Source organism: Tiliqua scincoides, chromosome 2, assembly GCF_035046505.1.
Source record: "Tiliqua scincoides isolate rTilSci1 chromosome 2, rTilSci1.hap2, whole genome shotgun sequence".
In the NCBI taxonomy this organism is placed as follows: Eukaryota; Metazoa; Chordata; class Lepidosauria; order Squamata; family Scincidae; genus Tiliqua; species Tiliqua scincoides.
In genome coordinates, this window is record NC_089822.1 from 166470460 (window position 1) to 166497448 (window position 26989).

Here is a 26989-nt window from a genome sequence, read left to right on the forward strand (position 1 = left end):
TAAATGTGTGAGAACCACTGCCCTAACTTGTCACAAAGGGTTGTGGTGAGGACAAAAGGAGGGAAGGAACTACCAACACCACCCTTGGAGAAAGGGCAGTAGAAAAATGTGAAAGATAAACATACATCAGCTGCTGCCATTGGTGCCTGCAAGTGTCTAGAAATGGGCTCTAGAATGGTGCCCCTGCTGAATGCAACATATGGAATGTTCAGAGTGTGAGTGGTACTTTTGGCTGGGGCGGAGTCAGCGCAGAAGCAGCATTGTCTTCATCCTGCTGTTCAGTGCTCCCCACTCTGTTTCCAGTGAGCTGGTCTTTCCCCCCCCGCTTGGAGCCTACAGCTGGTGGAAGGAGGTTCACTGCCCGTACTCGGGGCATTGTCTGAGGATATCCATCTGCTTAAGTGCAGGAGGTGCTGGTTCTTTGGCAGGCACTACTGAACCCACTTCCCCCTCCTGACTGGGGTATTGCTGCATGGAACGTATGTGGTGCCAAACCTTCCTCTTCCCTTCCCTTGGTCTGAAATGTCAGGGCTAGGAAAGGCAGCAGAGGTGCGCCTCTCGCCCCGTCCGCCACCGCTGTTGTTGAACGGAGCCTTCACGGGTGAAGTCCGGCCGGCCGAACAAAGACTTTCGCTGCTTCCCTGCCTGCGGGCTGCGTCCAGCTGAAGGACAGGTGGGAGTGCAGCCCGTCACGTGGCTGGCTCTCCCTGTTGCCGCGAGGCTGCTCGCTCTGCGGTCCCGAGAGCGGCACGGGCTGCTCCCGCGGGCGCCTGACCCGAGCGCTGCCGTCCTCGCCTTCGGGCTGCTTCTCCCCGGCGCGCAGCACACGCGCTGCGCTGCGTGCAGTGCAGCGTCCCAGACCTGGGAAGCAGCTGCGCTCTTTGAGCGGTGTTCGGGTGACACATCCAGGCTTGGGGAGCTGTGCGGAGAGCGCAGCCCCTGCAGACTTCGGTAGCGGTCAGGCTCGGCGGCAGCAGACTTGAGAGCCCAAGCCCGCGCCTGTCTACTCAGAAGTCGGTCTCATTGCAGTCACTGGCGCTTACTCCCAGGAAAGCGGGCTGCAATTCTACGCACGCTTTCCTTGTAACGGGCTCCACTGACTGCAGTGAGACTGCCTTCTGAGCAGACGCGCAGGAGCTTGTATGAGGAGGGAGAGCTGGAGCCCAGCCCCGGGCACGGCTGCTCAGAGGCGAACCCCACGAGAGGCACTGCAGATCGCTGCCGGGAGAGCGGCGAGCGCCGCGGCCTCGTTGTCGCAGCAGGGCTCGGCACTCTGTGCGCAGCCGCAGGTGGCTTCGGGCTTCCAGAGAAGCAGCAGCAGGGAGGGGGGTCCGTTCCTGCGGCACGAGACTGCACGGCCTCCCAGCCATTCCTCCCGCCCCGCCCTAGGAAAGCAGAACCGGCTCCGCCCCTGAGCCGAGGGGGCGTGGCCCAGGAAGGCAACCTCGCATTCCAACTCCAACGTTCGACGCAGGGCGGGGCCTGTGACGCGATGTCGTCAGGCGCTGCGCAGTGAGGTCAGTGCGGCGCCGCCGTTGCTGGTCCCGCTGCCCGTCGCTCTGCCTGCCTGGGTCGGTCCGCTGTGGCTCCCCGCCCCTCCCTTCGCCCGAGACTTCCCGGGATATGCGCGGGTAGGAGATCGAGGGCAGGGCGCTCCGCTCCGGCTCCTCGCTTGGCGCCAGGTAAGGGCCGGGCCGGCGGGCCGGGCCGGGAGAGAAGCTGCGGGGGTTGGTATTCTCCTTGTCCAGTTACGTCGCCTCGGCGGCGTAACCCGCATTGCGTAATGTGACCGTTGCGTCAGGCGGATTACGCATCTTGCGCGCGGGCCTATTGCGCAAAGGTCTTACGCGACCCTGCTAACCGACGGGACTCTCGGCGGCCCGCGCCTCTCCTGCGCTGACGTGCCTTCGACGGTTGCGGCTGCGTTCCACGCCGGCTGTTGCGTAGGTCGCGGACCGCTCTTCTGCACGGTTACGCGTAGTGCGGGAGGCGCTGAGGAAAGCCCGGGGCGGCTGCGCAGCTCGCGTAAGGGCGTCTTTGCTGCTCCCTGTAGGGTACGCGATTGTCGTAAGCGCGCCCTGTCCTCTGCGCGCACCGCTACGGAAGCGGCGTGCGGCGCGGCCATTCTCGACGCTTTGCTCCGGCCCGGCCCGCGGCGCCTGCCTGTGGAACGGCCGAGGCCTCCTGCGTAGGAGGGTCCGGGTCCGGTGCGCGGGTTGCGCAGTGAGCGGACCTGGGCGGGGCGGGCGGGCGGCGACGGGACTTCCTGCCGCCGCCATTTTGTCATCGAGCAGGAGGGGGAAGCGGTGGCGGTTCGGCCGCGGCTCCGCTGTGGCGGGAGGGGAGGCGGCCGGCAGTCAGGGGGTGAGTGAGCGAGCGGCTGGCTGGTTGGCTATGGGGCCGGCGCCTCGAGGGAACGCCGGGCGGCTCCGCGAAGGTGGCGGTTCCCGGAGGCCAGGCCCGACCGCTAGTCCTGTGTTAGCGCCGCCCCCACCTGGTGTGCCCGGATCAGGTCAGGCTGTGCTTCGGCTGCTGCGGAGGCCTGGCTGCCGGCTCCTCCGCCCGCCTGGAGCGCCACTGGCTCCCAGAGCGCTTCTCACTTGAGGCCGCAGGAAGCGCGGCAAGCGGGTTCCCCTCCCCCAGGGATGTCCTGCGAGGCCCGCCTTGCAAGGCCGCAGGCGGCGGCGTAACACTCCAGTCCTGCCCACGCTCACCTGGGAGTAAGCCCCATTGCCTGCAGTGGGATAGACGTGCATAGCATTGGGCTCTGAAAAGCAGCCATTCTTCTTGTGGCAGAGACCAGCGGGTGGCCAGGAGTCCACCCCTTAACTTGCCCATGTGGGGTGCTTAAGCCCCCATACCTGCAGAGCGTTGACAGGTTAGGGTGCAATCCTAGGCATGTCTCCTCAGAAGGAAGCACCAAGGTGTTCGGTGTCGCTCACTCCAAGAAAAGTGTGCATAGGATTGCAGCCCTGTTCTTCTCACGTGTATAATACACTACACACTATGCTTCACCCTCTCCTATCCTTAGCTCAGTCATCAAGTCACTCTTGAGGCCTGCAGTTTCACTGTATACTGCAATATGATCTAAATCAGGGGTGTCCAAAGTTTTTGTCATCTCTGTGACACTGTGTTGCGGGGGCCTAGGGAAAAAAGAATTAATTTACCTTTAAAATTTGAATAAATTTACATAAATTAATATACTAGAGGTGGAACTTTTATGAATGAATGAAGGTCTTGCAATAGCTCAAGGCCTATAAAAGGCCTTGCACAAAGCAAGGCTGGCATTTCCTTTGCTGTCGCTACTGCATCACAGATGTGAAATAGCAAGTAGTGGAGGAAGCCCTCATCCAGCAGCTCACTAGAGAGGTCAAACAGTCACCCTCACGCTGAGAGCAGCTGTGTCGGGCCAGTGCGGGCTCCAACAAATCTCCGGAGGGCCAGAGGCTCATTGGAGACTGGGGGCTTCCTGAGGGCTGCATTGAGAGGCCTCAAGGGCCGCATGTGGCCTCAGGGCCGGGGTTTGGGCACCCCTGATCTAAATGCAAATATTTGGTTGTAACTGATGTAGGACCCAACAGGTAGGGCTCCATCTAAATCGGTCATTTTCAACCACTGTGCCGTGGCACATTGGTGTGCTGCTAGTGGTCCACAGGTGTGCCACAGGAATTTGGGGAAAGGTCATTTATTAGTAGGGCCAATGGGGGATGTGAGCCTCCACTGGCAGCATGGTGTGCCTTGTCAGTTGTCAAAAGACTGATGGTGTGCCTTGACAATTTTAATGCCTTGTCAGTGTGCCATGAGATGGAAAAGGTTGAGAATCGCTGATTTAAATAAAGGACTGTCCGGTAGTATTTAACTACTAACATGGCACTGCCTCAGCAAATCTTGTAGATAAGTGCTGTTGACTACAAGTTGAGATTTGGTTATACTGGAGTCTGAGCATGGGATAGCTTACGTTAAAACACAAACATACAAGGGAAATACTTAAGAATTGATTGCATTAATAGCATTAAAGTGGAGTCTAGAGAATTTTTGACATTGGCAGGTCAGGAACAAATTCTTACCTTTTTAACCCATTCTCATTCAGTAAAGAATAGCCATGTTATTTATGCAACTAGTAGCGTTAATATAACGCACCTAAACAATGCATTTATTGTGATAGTGAGACTTTCTGTGTCATTCTGTACCTAAAGGCTTATCGTGATCCAGTTTTAAATGGGAGATAGAGCTTATAACAGATCTTCTCTCTTTATAATCTTGTTTAGCATAACTAATAGGTTCCTTTAGGATATGAATATTGCAGGCTGTTTTGCTGGATAGAACAGTGTTTCCGTTTGCAAATCATAGTTTTCAAATTAAGTCTAAAAATTTTTTTACAATATTTAAAACTTCGCGTGAATACAGAGCACAGCATGCCATAAAGAACTAATCCATGCAAATAGGTTTCCATTTGGAAGAATAGTGGGGTATAAATTGAGTAAATAAAATGGATTTCAGTGACTGTAGGTATAGTATTGCATCAGCCTGACTCTCCAAGGTTGCTTACCTTGTGTGATGACTGAATTCTGCTGATGTCTAGCAAAGGACCTTGTTTTGAGCCCACATCTGTTTGGCTGCTGCTTTAACAAGGTTGCAACTATAGTACAATCCCATGTATGCCTTCTGTTTCCAGCAGCTGCCACAGTGCTAGCTCAATGGAGGCAGTTCTTGAAGCAAGCTGCTCGTCCTTTATCAAGAGCTCCCAGCTGGTGCTTAGTGCTTCCTAACTTGTATTCCTTTTTCCTCCAAACCACCCCCCCCAGCAGTGGTGGTAGTAGTAGAATGGATGAATATTGATGGAACAGTCAGATTTTGGAGTGTTGCTGGTGGCATCTGCTGGGTCTTGTGTATGTGCTATGTTGGAGGCTTGGTTATATGCATTGGTTGCATACTTCTTAAGGAATAGAGAGATGCTGAAAGAGAAATGTCCCTAGGTCATTAGGTAATTAGGTCCCTAGGTAATTAGTGAGGGAGAGAATTGCTTGCTTCCAAGAAAACTTATTTTAGTAGGTAATGCCTGGGCTGGCCTGTGGCCATCTTTGTTTGTGAGCCATTAAGCAACTATTTTGAAATCTAGGCTCCTTTGAACACATGAATACTTATGAGTAACCCTGTTAGAATCACAGTGTTAATGTCTTGTCTACAGAACTTTCCATTTTCACTGTGGTATTGCTTACAAGGTAAGTTATAATATTTATAGAACTTCCAACCAATCAAAGATAACTTTGCCTTCACAAAGGTTTAGCTTAAGGAAGCTTTACATATACAAGTGTTAGTTTTCGTTTGTGCACATGCTTAGAATCTGCAGTATGCTGTGGTTTCTAAATACACAGGAAAATACTTGTGTAATATCCATAATAATGTGCTTGGTTTTTTATATTCCTGTATAAGAAAAATGTCATTTGAAAAGCAGACCTGATATAGCTGAAAATATTCTTGTTCAAATCTGCGATCTCAGCTTTTGCAAGTATACCTTTTTTGGCTTTTTTGCATTCCTTTCTTCCCTTCCCCCTGAAGTGTGGTCATTTTTATACTACTAAGACTGATCTATATATACTTATGAGACTTATGACTTCTTTATGTCAGTTTAGTGCATGGGGTAGGCAGTGATAGCTACTGCTGGCTTGGTTACTGATAGGATGGTGGTATTGAATTGGATTTGCTAGCTAACTCTTCAGACAACATCTTGGATGGATGTTAGAATGTGTGTAATGGCAGGAGAAAATTGGATACTTTGGTTTATCCTTTCAGATGTCTTCTGACTGCACATTAGGTAACATTTGATGTTTTGACACAGCACCAAAGGTTTGGATGCTTGAATAAAGTTAATCCAATGACCAGAAAGGCGGTATATGAATACCAGTTATTAGCATTATTATTACTGCCCATTGTCTGTATAAGTGGTCTCCAAAACATGGACTGCTGCTCTTCAGAAAACCTGTCCCTGGCACAAACGGAGCTTACTATTCCATGGGGTAGCTTCATATCTTCGTCTCTGATCTCCCCGGTACCTTGTGCAAGCAGCCACATCATCCAGGCACAGAGTCTGCTGGGGCGACAGGCAGTAGGCAGCTGTCTGGTGCAAGTTTCTGGGGGAGATTCGAGTCGAGGATATGAGGCTGTCCCATGTTCTGCTCATGTGGGGGAAGGCTGTTCTTGGGTGCCAGATCCAGTCTAGGTTTGGTGTCCACTGGTCTGAATGGTGCACAGTCAGACTAGAGTTCTAAGCTGTATTCTACTGTTTTTAATATAACTGTTGTACATAATGTATAGCATGATCATTCTGCTATATCTCTTGTTGGTCTGATACCAACGTTTCCTTAACGGTTGTGCTGTAGAAGCACATGAAACCAGTACTGTGAGAATTTTCAGAACAGTAGATTAATTGTAATGTCTTGCTTTTATAAAGCATGATTGTGTGAATGTAGATGGCTAAAGTCCAAGGAGATGAAAAAGTACTTTGGACTTATTTTTGAGGTGTCATCTTTTCTCCCCCTTCTCTTCCCCTCCCCAGAGCATTTCTGTTTTTAATCAATTTTTCTCTGAACTTTCCTAGTACTTTTGTGTGTTTCTTGAAGGAAAAGGCAGGTACAGCTGCATTAAATGTTCTAAAAATCCAATTATAGGTGGGCACCTGTACCCACAGTTTCAATTATCTGCAGATCTGGGGAACACCCTGCACACCCAATAATGTGTTTTACAATCTTATGGGGTGAAAATGTGCTTAGTTATATAGATAGCTATAAAGCTACAGGCTTATTGTGCCTTGCAGGCTGCCTCCCTGCAACTGGAAACCTTAGAAAAAACTCTGAGGTCAACATGAAGCAACACTTCCTGTTGACCTCTGAGTTTGTTTCAGTTGCCAGGGGGCAGCCTGCAGCGTGATAGAAGTCTAGAAGCTTAAAGTGATCTGTATAACCAAGCACATTTCAACTCATGGGGTGCTGTGAGATGTCCCTGATGGCCTTTTCTTCCTGCTTCTCCATCTTGGCTGGGCTGAGATCTCTTGTGATTCTCATGGGATTCTTGTGAGATCTTGGGAGATTAGCAGCTATCTCATTTTCCTGCAGTGCAGCATCATGGTGACAGGGCACAGTGAAAGAAGCACACCATGATCGGGTAAGTTTGGGAATCACTGACAAAGAACTTGAAAGTATTGATTTCCACTAACAATTCTATACTGCAGTTCTTTCACACTAGGTAGTGGTTTTGCACTGCTGTAAGTTATTGCGGGGGTGGGGAGAGCTAGCGGGGCTCCAGAGACTGGGATGCACTCATCAGTCCCTACAGCAGCCTTCCAAAAGTGAAAGTGGAGTGATCGCGCTCTATTTCCGCTAAAGTGCAATTGCTCCACTTTCACTTCAAATGAGCTTGGGAGCCCTGCAGACACTTGCGCAGGGCTCCCTGTGCCCCAGGATGGCTGCTGCAGGGACTGGTGAGTGCATCCCAGTCCCTGCAACTCCTTTACCGATGCGATCCTGGGGATCGCGTAGTTGTCTCCTCACTGCCCCTGCCCCTTAAGGGGGCAGAGGCCAGGACCTTCAGGCTGGGGCATCGCAACAACCCAGTTTAAAAACCACTGCACTAAGGAATATGTTCTGTTCAGTTGAATGGGGCTTGCTTTTGAGTAGTCATTCATAGGATTGGCTATGAGTCTGTTTCAATGATGTACTGGGGCCAGTGCTCTAAAAACCTCTACTCATCAGTTGTGGGCTCAAACCATGTAAGGTGGGAATGATGAATTCAAGTGAGAACTTGGCTTTGACTTTCTTTTCATAGGAAGGGAAGTGGTGATGTTTGCATGAATTTATGGTTCTCATGTTGAAATTAGTCCCCCTGTCATCTGTCAGTTATGTTAGAAGATACTTCAGTTAAAAATTAAATTCTTCAAGCCATAAGAACATAAGAACAGCCCCACTGGATCAGGCCATAGGCCCATCTAGTCCAGCTTCCTGTATCTCACAGTGGCCCACCAAATGCCCCAGGGAGCACACCAGATAACAAGAGACCTCATCCTGGTGCCCTCCCTTGCACCTGGTATTCTGACATAACCCATTTCTAAAATCAGGAGGTTGCGCATACACATCATGGCTTGTACCCCATAATGGATTTTTCCTCCAGAAACTTGTCCGATCCCCTTTTAAAGGCGTCTAGGCTAGACGCCAGCACCACATCCTGTGGCAAGGAGTTCCACAGACCGACCACACGCTGAGTAAAGAAATATTTTCTTTTGTCTGTCTTAACCCGCCCAACACTCAATTTTAGTGGATGTCCCCTGGTTCTGGTATTATGTGAGAGTGTAAAGAGCATCTCCCTATCCACTCTGTCCATCCCCTGCATAATTTTGTATGTCTCAATCATGTCCCCCCTTCTGCTTGAGAGCTTGGTTAAGACCTGGTATTCCTTCACCACTTGCCTTTTATCACTGGAGAGCATCCTTTCAGGGAGCTATGATGCATTTTGCTTGAAATTATGTTAAAAATATTTACAAGCTGCTTTCCATCCCTGGAGTGACTTACAGTGATTAAACTGCAAAATAATTTTTTTTAAAAAGAGGAGAGACAAGGTACTATTGAACAGAGAGAAAAATGGGACAACACAACCAGTAAATGTGAAGCTAAATAAGTTTTTCACTGCCTGTTTTAAAACTGGGAGGGACTGGGACCGCAGCAGCTGTCTGGGGAAGGAGTTCTGTAGTCTACTACAGAAATAGAAGATACAAGGAGGCCCCCATTTCCACAGATTCCGTATCTGTGGTTTCATGTATCCTTGGATGCAGCAGCCCCCTTTGCACCCTCCAGAGGTGAAGGGAGCCCCACGGAGGCAGTGTGCATCAGCCTGTGGGCTCTTCAGGGCCTCAGAATGGCTGTTTCAATGAAAAAAAAAGTGAGTTCTGGTTTTTTGGCAAGACCGCAAGTGATGTTTTTATGCCTTTAAAATGTTTTTATGCCTTTAAAAGTCATTATGAGGGCCAGGGAAACCCTCAGTGTCTTTTCTGGCCCTCATAATGCCTTTTAAAGGCATAAAAATGTTATTTTGCAAACCAGAAGTCACACTTTTTTCATTGTAACAGCTATTCTGAGGCCTGCAGAGGCCACGGGCAGACGTTTGCAGCCTTTGTAGGGCTCAGAAGACCCTCTGGAGGTGAGGGGAGGTGTATTCCCTTTGGTGGGTGGGGGGTGTCCCCATTACACAGGCCAACAGACATTTTGCTTCCTTAAACGTTACACCAATTCCTGGCTATATTTGGGGTGCTGATTCCAAAAATGGTATCCGTTTTGCCCTATCACGTCTAGTTTTGGAGACACGGCATAGCCTCTTTAGTGAATGGTTCAAGCAGCTTCCTCATGAGGCTTGAACCATTCACTAATGAGGTTATACTATATCTCCAAAACTAGACGTGATAGGGCAAAACGGATGCCATTTTTGGAATCAGCACCCCAAATTCATATCAAACCACCATAAAGTTTGGGAAAAACTTTTCTGACCTTCAACTTTGTAGGCCTGTGTTATCCGCAGTTTCAGGTAACTGAGGGGGTTCCAGAATTGAACGCTTGTGGAGGCACATCTGTATAGTGTGCAGAAAATGGATGTCTGAATAGTAAAGTTCTGTCCTGCTAACTGGATAAATACTGTAGTTGTTACTTTTCTGTTAGGTGATAAATTTATGCCAGTAAATCAAGTGTAAATCATCTCACCTTATCTGTGAGACACCTAAGGGTCAGAGCTGTTCAGGCAACGCCTGTAGAAGCACAGAGGAGAGCAAGAGGACAATGCAGAGATTGTCTGCAGCCTCTTGCCCTGGAGACTAAGTTAACCTTTTCACTACTCCTGAGAAAAGAATAAGCCAGGGCTCCATGCTTCCATTTAAATCAAGCAAGCCTCTTTGGCAGCATCACACCTGACCCTTCTGCACTCTCCTTCCATTTTGCAAATGGTTGGCAGAGGTCTGGTGTTTTTAAACACCAGGATGTAATTCTTATTTCCATCTGAAACAAAGTCTGAGGCTACAGTTCAGTGCACCATTACTTAAGAAAGTAATGGAAAGTACCCATGGAAAGTAGTGGGTCTACTTCTGAGTAAATCAGGTTGTTCATTTCTTGTTGCTAGTCCGCTGTGAATGGTATTGCACACTCCCAGTTATTTGTTATAATGTATGTTATATGTAACCCCATTGTGGCGTCCTTAGCCCCACAGGATGCAGCAGTAGTCATTTTGGTGCCATGGCACTAGGGAGTTCAGGATTGGGCTGCCCATCACTTCAGTTTAACATCTTTTTGTGATTGTTGGCTAACATCTCTTTTGCATCTTTTATTGTGTGAGCCAAGGCAAGAAGCCATATTTTCATTTATTTAAATGTTTAAAAGTTTACTGTGTAAGCTGTATAAAAATTTTGTTGAAAAGTACAATATAAATATTAAAATTTCCTGAAGGATTATAATCTGCCATGTCACTGAGAGTGCAGTTCTTTCTGGTCCGGTGAGGTTTTTTTTGCTTGACCAGCATGATCTTCTCAGCAGTTTACTCTCTGCTAATCAATGATCTTCTCAACAGTTTACTCTCTGCTAATCAACTTAAGTGATTGTGTATGTATTGACCGTGCACAACTGGTCACCTCCATCGAATAGCCTTGTCTTGTCTGCCCATCTCTCCCACCCTGCACAAGAAGAAGAAAGCATGGGGCATGGCTGTTACTTTTGGCGGAGGAGTTCTGGGTGCCTTTCCTAAGCAGGTCCAGGGCTTTACCAATGTGTCCCCCCATGCTTCCCTCTCCTCTTTGGGAGCAGGAAGGAAGTGTAAGGCTCAGCTTTCATACTATGCATGGCTAAAAGATACAGGGTACTTGCTCCAAACATAGTCACAATAACTCCTTCCCTGAGACGAAAATTCAGCCTTCGTGCTTGTTGTAGAAATGTGCAGCCAGGGACAGTTTATATCAAGCAGTTGCAAGGGAAGAAAAAACAGCAGAACAGAGTTTTCCTCTGTCCTTACAGCAGTTTTTAAAAGAACATTGTCTCACAAAACAATATTTATACCTCCTGTTCACTTTGCATCAAGAGTTGCTCTTTGATAAAGAAGCGGGTCACCTTATCAGTAAAATAGAGACTCCCAGGATAGGCAGATATCTGACCTGACCTTCTTCAAACATTCTTTGCATTTTCTAATGGTTCACTCGGTGGTCAGGCTTTCTATTATGTATACATAATTCTGAAATGGCAAAAGCTAAACATTTTGACCTTACAGTATTTTTTTCTTGTCTCCACACTTTCCTTTTCTGCTCTGGATCAGAAAATATAGCTAGTGTTTACTCATAAATTTCCCAGAGGGTACCAACTCATTCACCTCAGCAGAGTGGCATCCAGAATAATGGAAGTCTGCTATTTTTTTTTATGCAGTGTTATAACTGTAGTCTTCTCTGTTCAGAATTTTGATTGCAACATCAACATACTGTTCAGGTTACTCTGTATTGCTGACTAATTGTAGGTTTAGGAAGTGGCTTCTGCATATACAGTAGTGAATTTCTAATTGGTGTCACTGAGAGAGGTTACTACACATGAACTGTAACCAAAGTTCCCAGGTCTGTGGGTTACTAAATAGAATGCAGAACTTTATTCATCAGGGGGATAACAAATGTATCATTAAAGGTTAGTATTTTTGTTTGCTTAATCTTTATTTAGTCTGCAGGAATTCTTTATTTTTGATGCAGCGCAAAAGCTTTCCACAAGGAAGTCTGAAACAGTTCTTCCTAATCCAGTATAACAGATTTCACAACACATTGGTTTACAGTCCAGTGCTCTCAATTTTGCCAATATGGTAGTACTAATTGAACTTGAATATTTCTGAGAGAAATTTAACAAGTAGAACTTTAAAGACAATACATAGATATAGTAAATACCTAAAGATATACCTTAACATGGAACAGGCATAGCTTAGTTTATAGGTGGGATGTAGTCCTGAAATTAACTAGTAGGAGGTAATAGTTGTTGTTGTGTGTTTAAACAAAGATTTTACTCCTGGAAGTCCTTGTGGGAGAATGTGTGTATGTTCTGATATCTTTCTGTTCTACTATAGTTAATGATGTTGCATGGCTGTCAGTTTTCACTGACAGCTCCCAGAGTGACTAAGATACCAGTTTTTCTTTTGATTGTCCTTTTTGAGGTGCTGTAGTTGAAACCGAAAGTTAAAGTGTTCTGTTCACTCTTACTTTGCTATTTTCCCCCAAATAAAATGTTATTTATATTAGGCAATCACATTGTAGCTGTTTAACCTTAAAGATTTTTCATGGTGCAGTATCTTGGGATTTACTTTAAATGTTAGGTGAATGGCTACTGATGCAGTTTGCTTTCTCAGTACCTAGGATTTTCTGAAATTTAATCTGCCAGATCAGCGGTGGGCGAGCCTATTGATCTGAGGACCATATTGGGGTATAGGTAATGTGTATATTATAGGTCTCCATACTGTGAAGAATATTTATTATACCACTATTATACTAATCCTTAGTCTGATTCCATCAGAAGGAGGAAAGCTAAATACTTCTCATGCTAATGCCTGCAAGCTGAGATCAACAATCTCTAGGAAAAATTAAATATTATACTCTGCTTTTAATATTTATTGCAGTAGGATATTACTGTTGAACCATTTGAGAGCACAACCTATCAGGAAATTATCCAGACCGCAAGCCTCCATAATATTCCCCCCCCCCAAAAAAAAATTCCTGATTGTGCACAATAGGGTCTGTGGCTTGCAGTTGGAGACCCAAATTGGAAGCTTTCGTCATAGCATTTGGAGGGTCAGATCGGAGGCTCTTGTGGGTTGTATCCAACCTACAGACTGTACTTGTCCACCTTTGTGCTACATTGTGTTCAATGCAGTTAAAGTATTAATATAAAGCAGTTATTTTGTATTGCTGTAGACCTTCTTGGGAATAATCTCATCAGAAAGCAGAGTCTAAATATGAAAAGCATCTTAAAAGTATGTAAGTGAACAGTAATGAGTTAACTATATCATATACTGTTATAGGTGAGTTAAAATGCGTATAACTGAAATAGTGAGGATTATAATGTGATTGTTAGTGTAGTTAAGAAAATATGGGTGCAAAAGAAATTCTGATGTTTTTCTTCAAGATCATTCCTTCACTCTCCCTGAGTGTTTGAGAACCACTGCTATAAGGGAATAATCGTTCCCAGATACCTTAATGAAACCCAGATGAAAAGGAATGAGAAACACGGAATTTATTAAGATTCATTAACTATAACAGATTAACAAGAAAGGGCTTCTACACAATCCAAATATGCAGGTGACTAAAAGTATACAGTTCTAGGAGGCTCCCAAACCTCCAGGACTCTCCCAAGGCAGAACCATTTTGCTGATGAGACTACAATGAAAAGATAACACTTTAATGCAGTAACTCTTTACTGACTAGCCAGAATTAGTTTAGCTTCCCTTATTTACTCACAACACCAGAGTGAGGATAACTCTCCCTTAGGTCTAATCCACCAAGAAGGCAACAAAGTTCCTTTCTCTAAAGATTTGTATTCTCTTCACTAAATGAACCCAACCATTCTCACCTGAACACCCAAGGAGCCCCAACTATTCTATTATCTATGCAAGAAAAAGTAAAATCCCTCATGAAAGTTTCATGACAATGCATTATAGAGAATCCAGGCATGATTAGAGCTGGAGCTTTGAGAAATGTGGAGCATAAGATATATATACAGGTTGAGTCTCTGTATCCATGAGGGTTCCCTTCCCAGAACTCATGTGGATGGGGAAAATTGCAGATTTTCACATTTCAGTTGCAAATTGCAAAGTTAATGCAAATTCATTTAAAAAACAATGTCCCTTTGCTCAGTGGTTTAAAAACAGGCTTGTTGATGCACAACAGAGGAATCGGGCACACAATCAGTTTTTCCCCAGATACTTAGGCTTCAGTCCAAGGCAGCCACTCCTCCCTTTACAGAGAGTGGAGGTGATAATCACTTCCACTTAGTATTTTTCACCTGCTGGGGGGAAAGGGAGGGGTCGCTTGCCTCAGAGTGAAGCTGTTCTAAGCACCTGGAGAAAGAATGATTGTTGGATTGCCTGCTGTCTGCCCTCTCCCACATTAAGGAGGCTTAGTCTTTTCCCCTTTAATTTCAAGAGCTCTTCTCATCCTGTTGAGATAAAACTGTGGGTGAAAATTCCTTGGATAATTAGATTATACCTGTTCAGCAGTATTTCTCAACCAGTAGTATGGGTACCACCAGTGGTACTTGAGGTAGTGCGTGGTGGTAGGACCCCTGGACGCCCACCGCCCAGTAGCGAGACCAGGAACACAGCACAACAAGCAGCAGTAGTAGGCTCCAAAGCATGCTTTTCCACATATGACAAGACTTTCACATCCACCCTGAGCCTTTTACTTGTGTTTGTTACATCACATCTTACCTCCTTCAGCTTGAATCTGTGTTCTTGACTCCCAGTAACTATGCCCCACCTTACTTTTCTTTGCCTCTGTCTGGTGCTTCATTTTCACCCTTAGGCCTTTGTCATTTTCCCTTTTCTTGAGTTTTGGTCTTGCATAATGAGCAATGATGTTTCTGTTTACTGAAGACTATGGAGAAATATGTCCATTGTCCAGATAGTAGTTGTTCTGGTTGGTTATCGCTTTATGTTTATATCCCTTTTTTATATTTCTTCCAGCATCTGTTAAGCATCAATTGCAGTATTTGCCCCTTTCTTTCAGTTGAGGTTTAGATGAAGATAGGAAGATTGGGTTAATGATAGTAGTTGTTTCAAGGGCGCTGAAGTTTTGCTTCTTGAGCTGTCTTGTAATGGTTCTTACCTGCTGGTAAGTTCTGAAGAAAGAAGAGCATTTGTGGGCACAGTTTGAGGTTAAAGATCACAGGTTCCCCAAACATAGCCTATTGCTTTTCTCAGTCTCCAACATTCCTGTATTAGGGGTTTAGTTGGAAAATGCAGTCTTATAGAGACCCTGTGAGAAAATATAATAGGGGTGAAAACAAAGAGTAGAGTAAATAAAAACAATTTTTGTCTGCTTTCCTTGGGGGTTTGTATATTTTGATTTTACCAGGTGATGGCTGTATCCCAACATTTCCTGTCTTTCCCTTATTTTGTCTTAAATTTTTGGTATATGGCGGTTTAGATACAACAAACACTTTAAGACTTAATGGGGCAGGGATGTCCATTAATGCCAAAAGTCTGTTAAATCAGAATACCACCTTACTAGTCCATTAAACCCCTAAGAAAGTTGCATTGATGCTACTGTTCTGCTCCTCATTAGGTTGCTCTAAGAATACCTTTGTGGACAAAGGAGCAGCAGCACTAATGGTGCTCTCTCTAATTAAGATAATGGGTGAGTGGAATGCAGGTAGGTTTACTTACCTTCCAGGGTTGGTGCTGGAGGTGTGCTCTCCATTTTGCTGTAGAACTTGGCAGTTCTGAGGTATTTCCATTCATGAGGCCCATCTTGGAATGCAGAGTTCCTCAGGAAGAGATTCTTCATTCCTAGAGGACCCTGTTCTCAGGCAAAATGGAGAACGGCAGCTCCAGCAGCAGTGCTGGAAAGTAGGTAAACTTGTTCCATGCACTTTCTGACTCCTAATTACCTAACAAATCTTTTTTTGGCATTGCTGAAAGAATTCTGTAAGGAAATGTTCAGTGGACCTCTGGGGTTTCAGAAATAGTCTGTTGTTATCAAAGTCCATTGAATTGAGGTCTGTGAAATTAAGGTTTCACTATAGTGTCATCCACATACAAGTCCTTGTCCAAAGAACTTGCAGTCTGTAATAGTATTTCCTCTCATAAAACCTACAGCAGCAATTTTCAATTTTTTTTAATCTTATGGCACACTGACAAGGTGCTAAAACTATCAAGGCCCACCATCAGTTTTCTGACAGTTGTCTAGGCAAACTGCACTGCTGGCAGGAGTGTGCATCCCACAGTGGCTCTACTAACAAATGATCCTCCCTCAAACTCCCACGGCATACCTGCAGACGATCTACGACACAGTGTGCCATGGCGCAGTGGTTGAAAATAGCTGATCTACAGTGATTGTGAAGAGTTAGCTGCAGGTATTCAAATTTATCCAAAACCAACATCAACTGTTGCTATCTCTAGTTTTTTTTTTAAAAGCTCTTTAGTTACATCTTTTCTGCACATAAATGTTTCCCTTCAATGCTTTCAAGTTCCAATGTTTGAACTTCACATAATGGTCTATGCATGTTTAAGAATGCATCTAATTCTCTTGCGTTTGTTTGTGTCCCCAATACCACTGGTGGAATGTTAACTGAGCACATTTTGCATTTCCAGGAAGGAATTCCTGTGCATTAAGGGATAGCAGTCACTGAATCATATGCATAGAGGGCATTGTTGGGAGATTGTACCTACCACCTTCATTTCAGTATCTTTCTGATCCACTGAGGGGGAGGTGTGTTTACCTTCTTAATGCATGGAAAAGCAGTGATATTGCAGGAGGATTTGTACACCCCAGGCAGACCCAGGTACCAATTCGCCCTCCTTCAAAGGCTTCTAACATCTTAAGCAGTGCTGTAGCTATGACATCTGTCACTCTGGGGACACAAAAATTTTTTTAACACCACCACTGCCTGTGGCCTCCCTAGGCCTCAGATGGTCTCCTGGAGACCTTAGAAAGACTTTTCTGTTTTTTGTGAAAACCAGAAGTACTTTTCTGAGGCCCAGGGAGGTTGCATGTGGCCTCCCCAAGCCACGGAAGGCTGCTTTTTTTTTTTTTTGCCTTGAGCCTGCCATGGAAAAGGTGCAAAAGAGAGCAACTAAGATGATTACTGGGCTGGGCACCTTCCTTATGAGGAAAGGCTATGGTGTTTTGGCCTCTTCAGCCTAGAAAAGAGCTGCCTGAGGGGTGACATGATTGAGACATACACAATTATGCATGGGAAGGATAGAGTGGATAGAAAGATGCTCTTTATCCTCTCACGCAACATCGGAACTGGGGAACATCCACTAAAATTGAGTGTTGGGAGAGTTAGGACAGACAAAAGAAAATATTTCTTTACTAAGCGCGTAGTTGGTCTCCTTGCCGCAGCATGTGGTGATGGAATCTGACCTAGATGCCTTTAAAAGGGGATTGGACAAGTTTCTGGAGGAAAAATCCATTACGGGTTACAACCCATAATGGGTATGTGCTACCTCCTGATTTTAGAAATGAACTACGTCAGAATACCAGATGCAAGGGAGGGCACCAGGATGCAGGTCTCTTGTTATCTGGTGTGCTTCCTGGGGCATTTGGTGGGCCGCTGTGAGATACAAGAAGCTGGACTAGATGGGCCTATGGCCTGATCCAGTGGGGCTGTTCTTATGTTCTTACACCCTTAAGGTGTGGTATCCCGGGGCAGTGTCCTCCCTGCCACCTGTCGGCTACTCTACTGCCCTTTCTGCTCAGCGGAGGAGGAGGAAGTCAGGGCTTAATGTCCCCTAAGTCTCATCTTATTTCTATCTTTTGACACTAGATTGAAAAGAATTGTCAGGCAACTTGCTTCCCCTTAACTTTTTGCTTCAGATGTGTATGGCTCAGGTGGCTCAGGCTTGCATGTTCCCAATGTTTGTTGGTAGCACAAGGTCAATATTCATATGCAGCCTTCTCCTCCCCTCCAGCTGTTCAAGTATTTTTGCATGAAGGCTTGAGTTTTCACAAATCCAGTTTTTTTTTTTTTTTTTTAACACACTGAGGTAGGAGAAAGATTCTCTTGATAAGCAGGAGCAATCTCTGCTGCCTACATGAACTCCCACTTTAGGTGTGGGAATGGGTCAGTAAGAAACATGACCAAGAGTTTATCTTAACATGTGAATAACTTAAAGCAAACCTGCACAAAGCATTTTACTCATTTGTTATGACTCCAAAGCAGATTGTTCTTCTGCAGACACCTTAATGCTTCCTGCTGGTTAAATTACCTATAATGTTTCTTTTCCAAGTACCTCATTTAAAGACAGGAAATATCCAAGTTATTTAAGAACTCTGGAGATAAGGCAGTAAGAGTAGCAACTATATTGTAATGCTGTTGTACAGATCAATGGTAAGGCCACACCTAGAGTATTGTGTCAAGTTCTGGTCGCCACATCTCAAAAAGGATATAGTGGAGATGGAAGAGGTGCAAAGGAAAGCAACCAAAATGGTTACTGGGCTGGGGCACCTTCCCTATGAGGAAAGGCTACAGCATTTGGGCCTCTTCAGTTTAGAAAAGAGGCGCCTGAGGGGGGACATGATTGAAACATACAAAATCATGCAGGGGATGGACAGAGTGGATAGTGAGATGCTCTTTTCCCTCTCACTTAACACCAGAACCAGGGGACATCCACAGAAGTTGAGTGTTGGGAGAGTTAGGACAGACAGAAGAAAATATTGCTTTACCCAGTGTGTAATTCATTTGTGGAACTCCTTCCACAGGAAGTAGTGATGGCATTTTGCATGGATGCCTTTAAGAGGGGATTGAACATATTTCTGGAGGAAAAGTTCTTTATGGGTTACAAGTCATAGTGGGTATGTGTAAGATCTTGGTTTTAGAGGCAAGCTGCCTCTGATTGCTGGATGCAGGGGAGGGCACCAGGATGCAGGTTGTGCCTGTTGGTGGGCCACTATGAGATACAGGAAGCTGAACTAGATGGGCTCTTGGCCTGATCCAGCAAGGCTCTTCTTATGTTCTTAACAGATTGTCTTAGAAGCATGATCATAAAAGACTATAAGTGTACCAAAATGTTCATCCTTTATTTCTTAGGTCAACTATTTCCCATTGCAGTCCACTCCGTCCTTTCCCTTACGTATGTATGTATGTTTGGAGGAGTGCAAGTGCATGCATCAGAAGTGAAAATCATTTTGTTGTATATATTGAAAGAATTATAATTTTGCTCTGTTTTACACAGAAAATGTTCTTTGCCTTGTTTATGTAAAGAGAGATGTATTGACTCTAATGGAACTTACTTCTGAGTAGACATGCATAGGATTGGGCTGTTAGTCACTCATGACCAGACCCTAGTTTGTGGAGTATATTCGTTCAGTGATGTAAACAATCTCACTAAGAAGGGATTTTTAGAAATTTTACCCCTAAGATGAATAGGGGTCAAATGTGTTTTCCTTAGGCTTGGCTGGCTTTTTCCCTTGTTCTGCTGCCTGAGAGAGGCCTGTGGTTTCCATGGCAACTGAGGCTCTTGCAACTTAACTCTTAAGTCAATATAGCAAAGAGTTGGCTTGAAAGTTGTGTGGCACAGTGTAGCTTCCTTCACAGGAGGCATTTTCTCTTGGCTAGTTATTGTAAATAACAGAGGGTCCCTCAATTTAACTCGACATATCATTTGAGTAGTTAAATATTAATGGGGAGATGTTTCCTCGTGCTGTTTTCCCCATTACAGGAGACGGAGTCTGCCTGTTCTAGTTCCCCTCCTGTCTTATGTATGTCACTCAACTTATGGCTAGGGAGGTGCATGAGCTCATCGTGAATCATGTGGTAGACAACTGGGAGGAGTTCCCCATATCCCACAACAGCAAGGGGGACAACTATAGAAGCTTTGATGAATACCGTGCTCACATGTCCCAACAGTTTACTTACAGTGGTTTATCCGAGCTGGTGGCAACTGGGCAACTGTTCAGGTTCATCTTTTTTATTGCAGTGGTGAGCTTTATGAGAGTTTCAGTGCTGAATGTCACCCTGTGAAGAAGTTACACTTTATGCAGGACCTTTCTAGGGGCCATTTCGATGTGTACGTGCCATGTGAACCTGAGTAACTGTCCAACACACCACCTCTCCCTCAGCCCGACTGCACCTCACAGTTGTCACAGTCATCACCTCTTCCTGTCCTCAAGAAGACTTCTGGCAAGCGTGCCAGATACACTGACAGTAAAAGGAGGAAACAACTTAAGAATGCGACAGTGAAATATGTGCAGAGTAATCCTGCTGTGAACCATGCTGCAGTGGCCAAGTATAAACAAAATTAACCCTAAGGTGCAGAGAGCAGTAGTGGCCAGGTACCAGCAACATCACCCCTTGGTTCACAGAGCGACACAGTCTCTATATGACCAAAACAATCCTGGAAGATGAGTTGAAAGTTTAGTACAATGCTGGAAGGTGAATAGGAAGGTCAAGGCTCACTCAGTCGTGGCTTATGAGGCAGACAGCACAGTAACTCTGGGTACTATGAGCCACAAGTTCCAGTACTGCAGTGCCCTCGAGTGGAGTGAGGAGGCCCCCAGCATGTGCCGTAGTGCTGGCAAGTTGCAGCTTCCACCCTTCTGTAGAGTCTCTCTACAGCCTGGTAATGTGCAGCCACCCAAGCACGTCCACTTCATGGATCGTGCTGGGAAGTACAATGGCTGATTAAACATGACATCATTTGGAACCAAGCAGGTTCTATGTGACTGCTTCATAAGCACCTTCAAAGGGACCTCCATACCCTCTGTAATGGAAAGGGGCAGGTGTATCACTTGGTAAGAAGTCTGCTGCTAGCACCTCAATAGGAAACCCAATTCCTGCAAATCTGTTTTGTGGGCAAGAATGAAAGGGAAGTTTGCTTGAGGTGCAGCAACTTTCCTGATGTCAAATAGGGATTGGTCAATTGCAGGCAGTGCTGCACGATGTCAACATCTACCTAAAGGACCTGAAGACTGCCCTGGAGAAAGTTCCTCCAACTGGCAAGAAGTTTGAAGTAGTTATCCATGCAACCTAAAAGCCCACTGACGCTCATGGTGGTTACTTGAATGCACCAACATCAAATGAAGTAGCTCTGGTGATTGTTGGTCAGCAATTCAAGCAGCAGGACATTGTGCTGCAGAACCATGACAGCACACTATGGTGCATCAACAAGATCCACAAATCGTACAACGCCCTGCATGCCTGTTCCTGTTCTGCCATGTCGAGGATGAATACTCCATTGCCCTTCCTCAGTGTGACCCTGAGACCAAGTTGCCCCTCAAGAAGACAGTCTCCACAGTGAGCTTCTGCTCCTACTGCATCATTTCCAGGCAAGGGGAGGTCAACCACATGATGTACTTCTACTCCTTTGGTCACTTTGTCAAAATGAATTTAAAGTAGTTCAGTGCCGCAGCAAGCAAAGGTATCACACTAGTCTAAGATGTTCTGCTAAAATGCGGTATATGGAAATGAATTACCTGTGCACATATAGTGGTATTGATTACTTAACTGTTTAACCCATTTTTTGCCTGACCCACAGGTGTACACATTTGGTTCCTGTTGCATATGCAGTGTTGGGCAGAAATTGCTTAAATAGTTGTGAGTGGGCTGTGGGACTGTGTATTCCCTCCACAACCCCATAATATTGATACATTCCATAGTGAATGAATTCTTTAGGCTACAGGATGTTATCAAATAATCATTTCACGAACTGTCTATGGCTGCAATCCTAACCTCACTTTCCTGGGAGTAAGTCCCATTGAACACAATAGAACTTACTTCTGAGTAGACCTGGTTAGGATTGTGCCCTATGTTGTATAATTTAGCATATCTGTTTAATAGTTTTTAAAATTAACAACCGATCTGCTTGAACTCAAGCTTTCATATATTATTTCCCTTAATTAACCATTCAGTTCTTGAGGAACACACTTGGAGGTGTCCTGTGTTAAGAGGTCATGGATTCTTACAAGACGCTAATGTAGTTATAAAAGACATGGATAATATTAGTCTAAGATGGGGTGTCCAAACTTTTTGGGAGGAGGGCCACATCATCTCTTTGACACTGTGTCAGGGGTCAGGGGAAAAAAGAATTAATTTACATTTCAAATTTGAATAAATTTACATAAATGAATATATTTTTTGTGTGTGCAAAGTTTATTTATTTATTACAGATACAGGTAAGGAAAATGGGTTAAACTTAGGGCTGGGACTACATAGGTTACACATGAGGATATTGGCCATAGATTACAACATGTCTTAATCCAAAATAGAAATCAACAATGACTGAAAAGAAAAATAGTCATTGATACCAGAATTATCATATTTGTCATTATACTAATTAATGATTTAACTAAACAATCAATATTGTTTAACTAAAATTATTTATCCAGTCATAAAAAAGCTTCAGATTTTGCACATACAATATTCTTGCTGCTATACTGATATGTACAATAAAATGTTTCTTATATTGGTCTTAAATTTCTGATATCACATTTAAGAGGAATATTTCCGGTTTGAATGGTACTACACAATTCAACATCTCTTGTAACAATATATATCATTTTCCAATATTTCTTTACTTTCCACATATAATAAAGAATTCCCTCAATCTCTTTGCATATCTAACAGTTATTTGATGACCCAGGGTACATTTTTGCTACTTCCTCTGGAATTAAATATAATCTTTAAAACAATTTATATAAATTCTCTTTAGAAGATACTGCTTTAATTATCTTAATACCACTTTAATTATCTTAATATTTGTGTTCCAACTTTGTTTTCATTTACAGCTGCTTTGATTTGACATAATTAATGGCATACTCCTCACTTCTGAGCCCTCCAACGTTCCCTGCTACTTCACTGTTAACTCCACCCCCCCAAATGAATATATTAGAGATGGCACTTATATGAATGAATGAAGGTCTTGCAGTAGCTCAGAGCCTATAATAGACCTTGCACATAGCAAGGCCAGCCTTTCCTTTGCTGCCACTGCTGCATCACAGATGTGAAACAGCAAGCAATGGAGGGTGCCCTCATTCCACAGCTCACATGAGAGGTTGAACAGTTGGCTGTCATGCTGAAAGCAGTTGCGTCAGGCCAGCATGGGCTCCAGCACGTCTACGGAGGGCCAGAGGCTCATTGGAGTCTGGAGGCTCCTGGGCCGGATTGGGAGTCCTCAAGGGCCGCAGGTGGTTCCAGGGCCAGGGTTTGAGCACCCCTCGTCTAAGATAATTGGAGCATTTCTATTCTTATAGATTGATCCTCTGCAAAATTGTGGTGTTGTCAATGGACTTTCAATTAATGCTCTTTGAACCATTTAGATAATGCAATGGGGTTATTTTTGAATCAAATGGAATAGAATACCCATCAGTCTTATTGCTTACAAAATAGATTTGAGATGTTTCTAAAGAATATGGATAACATCCGCTAGGATAGTGTGACTACGACAATTGTTCTGCAGCCAAATGGATTTATGTTGTAATCTGTAAGATGCTACTGAAATTGAACCTTGGGGGGGGTACTTTTTAAAGATCCTAAGATAACCGCAGACATTATTTCAATCCATTTCTGTTCGTGTTCAGAAGCACATTGGGTTGAATTATAAATACTGCTTACAGATAGAGGTTTTCTCAGGCGAACCTCCCTGTCCTTGAACCTCTTTGGCTTTCCGCAGAACCCAAAAGCTTCACCTGAAAGTTAGTTGCCCAGAATTGGACAACAGTGCCCTGTGAGAGTTTAGGGAAATTTTCCCTTCCCTTCTATCTCATGCCATTTCTTGGCATCCCCCATGCTCTCAGGAGAGACTTTCTAGTACTGTTGTGGGGGAAAAGGAGAAAATTTCCTCCTGGAAACTTGCTTCTCAAGCATTCCTTAACATCCAACTCATTTGATTTTAGACTTCTCTCCCTCCTTTTTTTGCATAGATACCTTGTGCATTAATTAAATTTACCTTTTCACCACATTCTTTTGTGTGTTTGACTATTAAATTAAGATCAGTTCATGGTTTTATTGAAATCGAATACATTTTCAGAGACCCCTTTGTTGGGGGTGGGAATTGGAACAGTCTGTCTTGTTAGAGTGTTTATCAAAATGAGAGAAAATGGGGAAATTTGAATTTCCTTTCTCAGTGGTTCCACGGTGGCTTCGTTTTGCATGTGGGAAGTTTCTCCTTTTGGTAGTAGGCATGGTCACATAATCTGAATATCTTCAGGGGAAATATCTTCAGTTTCTTATCTGGGGAAGCTCCCCTTTGCTTCCCCAACCATGATAGTCTGGAGACCCTCTCTAAACAGCAACCAGAATGGGTCATAAACCAGCAAATCAAAAACCTGTATACAACTTATCTGGCTAAGGGAGGCACATAGGCCCCTTATTGTTGAAGCCCATGCCCATGACCATGGACTCTGCTAAACCAATTCCTGAGCATGCACACTTGATTTGTCCACGATTGGTAGACTGAGCCACCTTAGAACCACTCAAAAGGGAAATTCAGAAGCAAGATCATATTGCCCTGATCTTCTATACTTCCAAGGTGGCCCAGTCTTTATGTGTGGGATATATCCAAGTAGCACAATCTCTAGGGGGTGGAATTGCCCTGCAGTCTTCTGCAACTTATCAAATTTGGTGTTACTACCAATTCTGTAGTGCTTGGTAAAGATTACCCCTGGGGGCTGGGAATAAGAATAGGCCCTGAGTTTGGCTGTACTTGTCGTAAGAGGCGACTAAAGAGGCGACTAAACAGCCACCGGGTAGATGGGACTCATCCGCCTGGGAAGGCAGCTCATCTGAGAGAAGGAAAACTCTGATCCCAAACCTCACCGCCTTGTGGCTACATCCAGTTATGGAAAAGGCTTCAGGACTCAACCTCAAGGCAAAATCTGGAGCTGGAGTCCCTGAGGCAGTTCATGGCTGAACACAGTCACGTTCTGGCAACTCCTGCGACACCGCTGGAACCAACTGTATTGGCCTCTGCCTTTCCATTGGACCATTTCAGCGACGTGGAGAGGGGGGATTTGCTGCATGGGTAACAGCCTATCCTCCATACCTACTTTACCCAGGCTTCGCACACTGGAGAGGACACTCTGTTCCAGAACCACCATTCAGAGCGTGACACCATAGTCTTCCGAGATTGAAGGATGCCAGTTGTTGGTAAAGATGTGTACTGACTTCCAGGCTGTTACCTTATAAATTGCCTGAAGGGAGGCAGCAGCAATAAACCACTGATGCTACCACTCCCCTTAGTGAGTGCACCTTAATCTCTGATGGGGCAACCTTCCCCCCCCATGCTTTATAGGCCAGCGCAGTAGACACCAAATCTATGAAGAGACGGAGAATGGAGAGACTGTGGAACCCAACTGGAAATGTTTAAACGAGGAAAAAAATTCCCTTGGACTTAAAAACTTTTGAATTTGGGACAGGTAAAAATTAAGTCTTATGAACCTTCCGGATGTGAAAGTCTCTTTCCCTGGGACAAACTGGACTGGGGCAGAAGGAGGGTAAAATGATATCTTCCAATCTATGAAACTTTAGAGTTAACTCTAGGAATAAATGAAAGGTCTTTTCTCAGCACTATCCTATTGTTATAGAAGATGCTTTATTCACAGAAAGTGGGTTGATCTCTTAAGACCCTCCTGACTGATGTGATATCTACGAAGTACTAAGATTATTTAGTACTAAAATGTCTGCAAAGAGACTTGTCTTCTGTGTCAAATCCCTTAAGTGCAGGTAGTCATCATTTGAAGAGCAAAAACCCAAGAGCCTTAAACACCAGACTAAAGTCCAAGGAGGGAATTCAGTGAACAGGATGTGTTAAAAGTGCTGCCCCAGGGAGAAACTTGTAAACAAGGAGATTTGATGATGAATCCCTCTGCTAGGGATGCCCTAGGATAGAGGTTATTGCTGATATCTGGTACTCAACTCCTTTTCCAGACAAGATTGAAGGAACTCCAAGATCTTGACAGGTGGAGGCTCAAAAGACACCTCTTCCACCTAGCACCATTTGACAAAAATATGCCATTTCAAATTGTAGACGTTATTCATTTAAGCTCTTTGGGTCTAATAGAGTGGATGTTGCTGCTTCCAAACAATTGAATGATGACACAGACTGCGCTGCTTCCGCACAATGAATTGAAGCATGTCTGGACATGAGAATTGACCCCTGTGATCGATCTCTCCATGGAGGGAGGTGCCATGAGATGGCATCTGCCATGAGATGGCCAGTTGTCAACGAGTCAGAGTAAAGAACGGAACAGGCTATATGATCCTACAGCACTTCGATCTGATTGGAGTGGACCATTTCTCACCTGCCATCAGTCCAGTCCAAGAGCAGAGTGAAACAGTTGGCAACTGTGCCCTGCATTAGACGTGCCCTGTTGGGAAACATGACTTTTCACCCCAATTTCATGAGTTCCTCAAAAGACAAGAGAAGAGAGTGCGAAAGTGGTTCCTGTCACATCCCACAGGCTCAGAAGTCCATGGTTCACAGACTGGTTCCTAATAGGACTGGTGATGATATCAACAGTCTGGTGAAGAGGAATGGGAACATACTGGGTAATGCAGTAATTCTCAAACTGTGGGTCAGGAACCACCAGTGGGTCGTGACCCAATTTTTGGTGGGTTGCAATGCTGACAAGCTGATAACTGACAAGGAAAATGTATTGAGCCCTATGGAAAGTGAAACTGAGCCATGTGTGTGCATTTACTTATGAGTAGGCAAATGTGCCGGCTCCTATCAGAGGCCATGGGGTGAAACACACAACCTCCAGAATGGTCCCTATCTGATGAATGTTGAGCTCAGCAAAGGCTCCAGAAGCTGGTCCCCCCCACCTCCACCATAGTAAAAAAGGATTAAAACAGAGGCTTGAGTGGCTGGTAAACTTAAAACTTTTTTTATGTCTCATAAGATTAGGTGGGTCCTGTTAGAGTACCATTTTAAAAAGTGGGTCCTGGTACTAAGAATGTTGAGAACCACTGGAGTAATTCGCTGGGTTTGTATTCATAAAAATATGAAGTACCCCCACTGTATTTGATCCTCCTCGGTCAACTCCTCCTTTTCGAGATAAGCTGTGATCTGACTTCTCTCTGGAGAGAAGCTGATAAGAATCAAAACTAAGTGTGGGGGTCGAGGGGAGGTTATTTCTAAGACGGAACATAAGGTGGGGGGAGAAGCCTAAACAAAGGGATTGAAGCCCAGCATAACATCTTCATCCCTTCCCAAGGCTTGTGCCTGAGAAGGGCATGGGAGAGCTTTGAGCTGTGCTGGGGAAGAGTTCCCAAAGTGATATGAAGGAGGC

General features: G+C 44.8%; 1 protein-coding gene across 5 annotated transcripts in view; it reads left to right on the top strand.

The window, feature by feature from the left end:
* The first annotated feature begins 1519 nt into the window (after nt 1-1519).
* Nucleotides 1520-26989, top strand: part of BRD4 (bromodomain containing 4) — a 110474-nt gene continuing 85004 nt past the window's right edge. For 4 of the 5 annotated variants that reach the window (XM_066618050.1, XM_066618052.1, XM_066618053.1 and 1 more), the window contains exon 1: nt 1520-1682. The gene's annotated coding sequence lies outside the window, so the exon portion shown is untranslated. Of the gene's footprint in view, nt 1683-2275; nt 2365-26989 lie in introns of those variants that run through there. The other variant, XM_066618051.1, reaches the window with a different exon arrangement.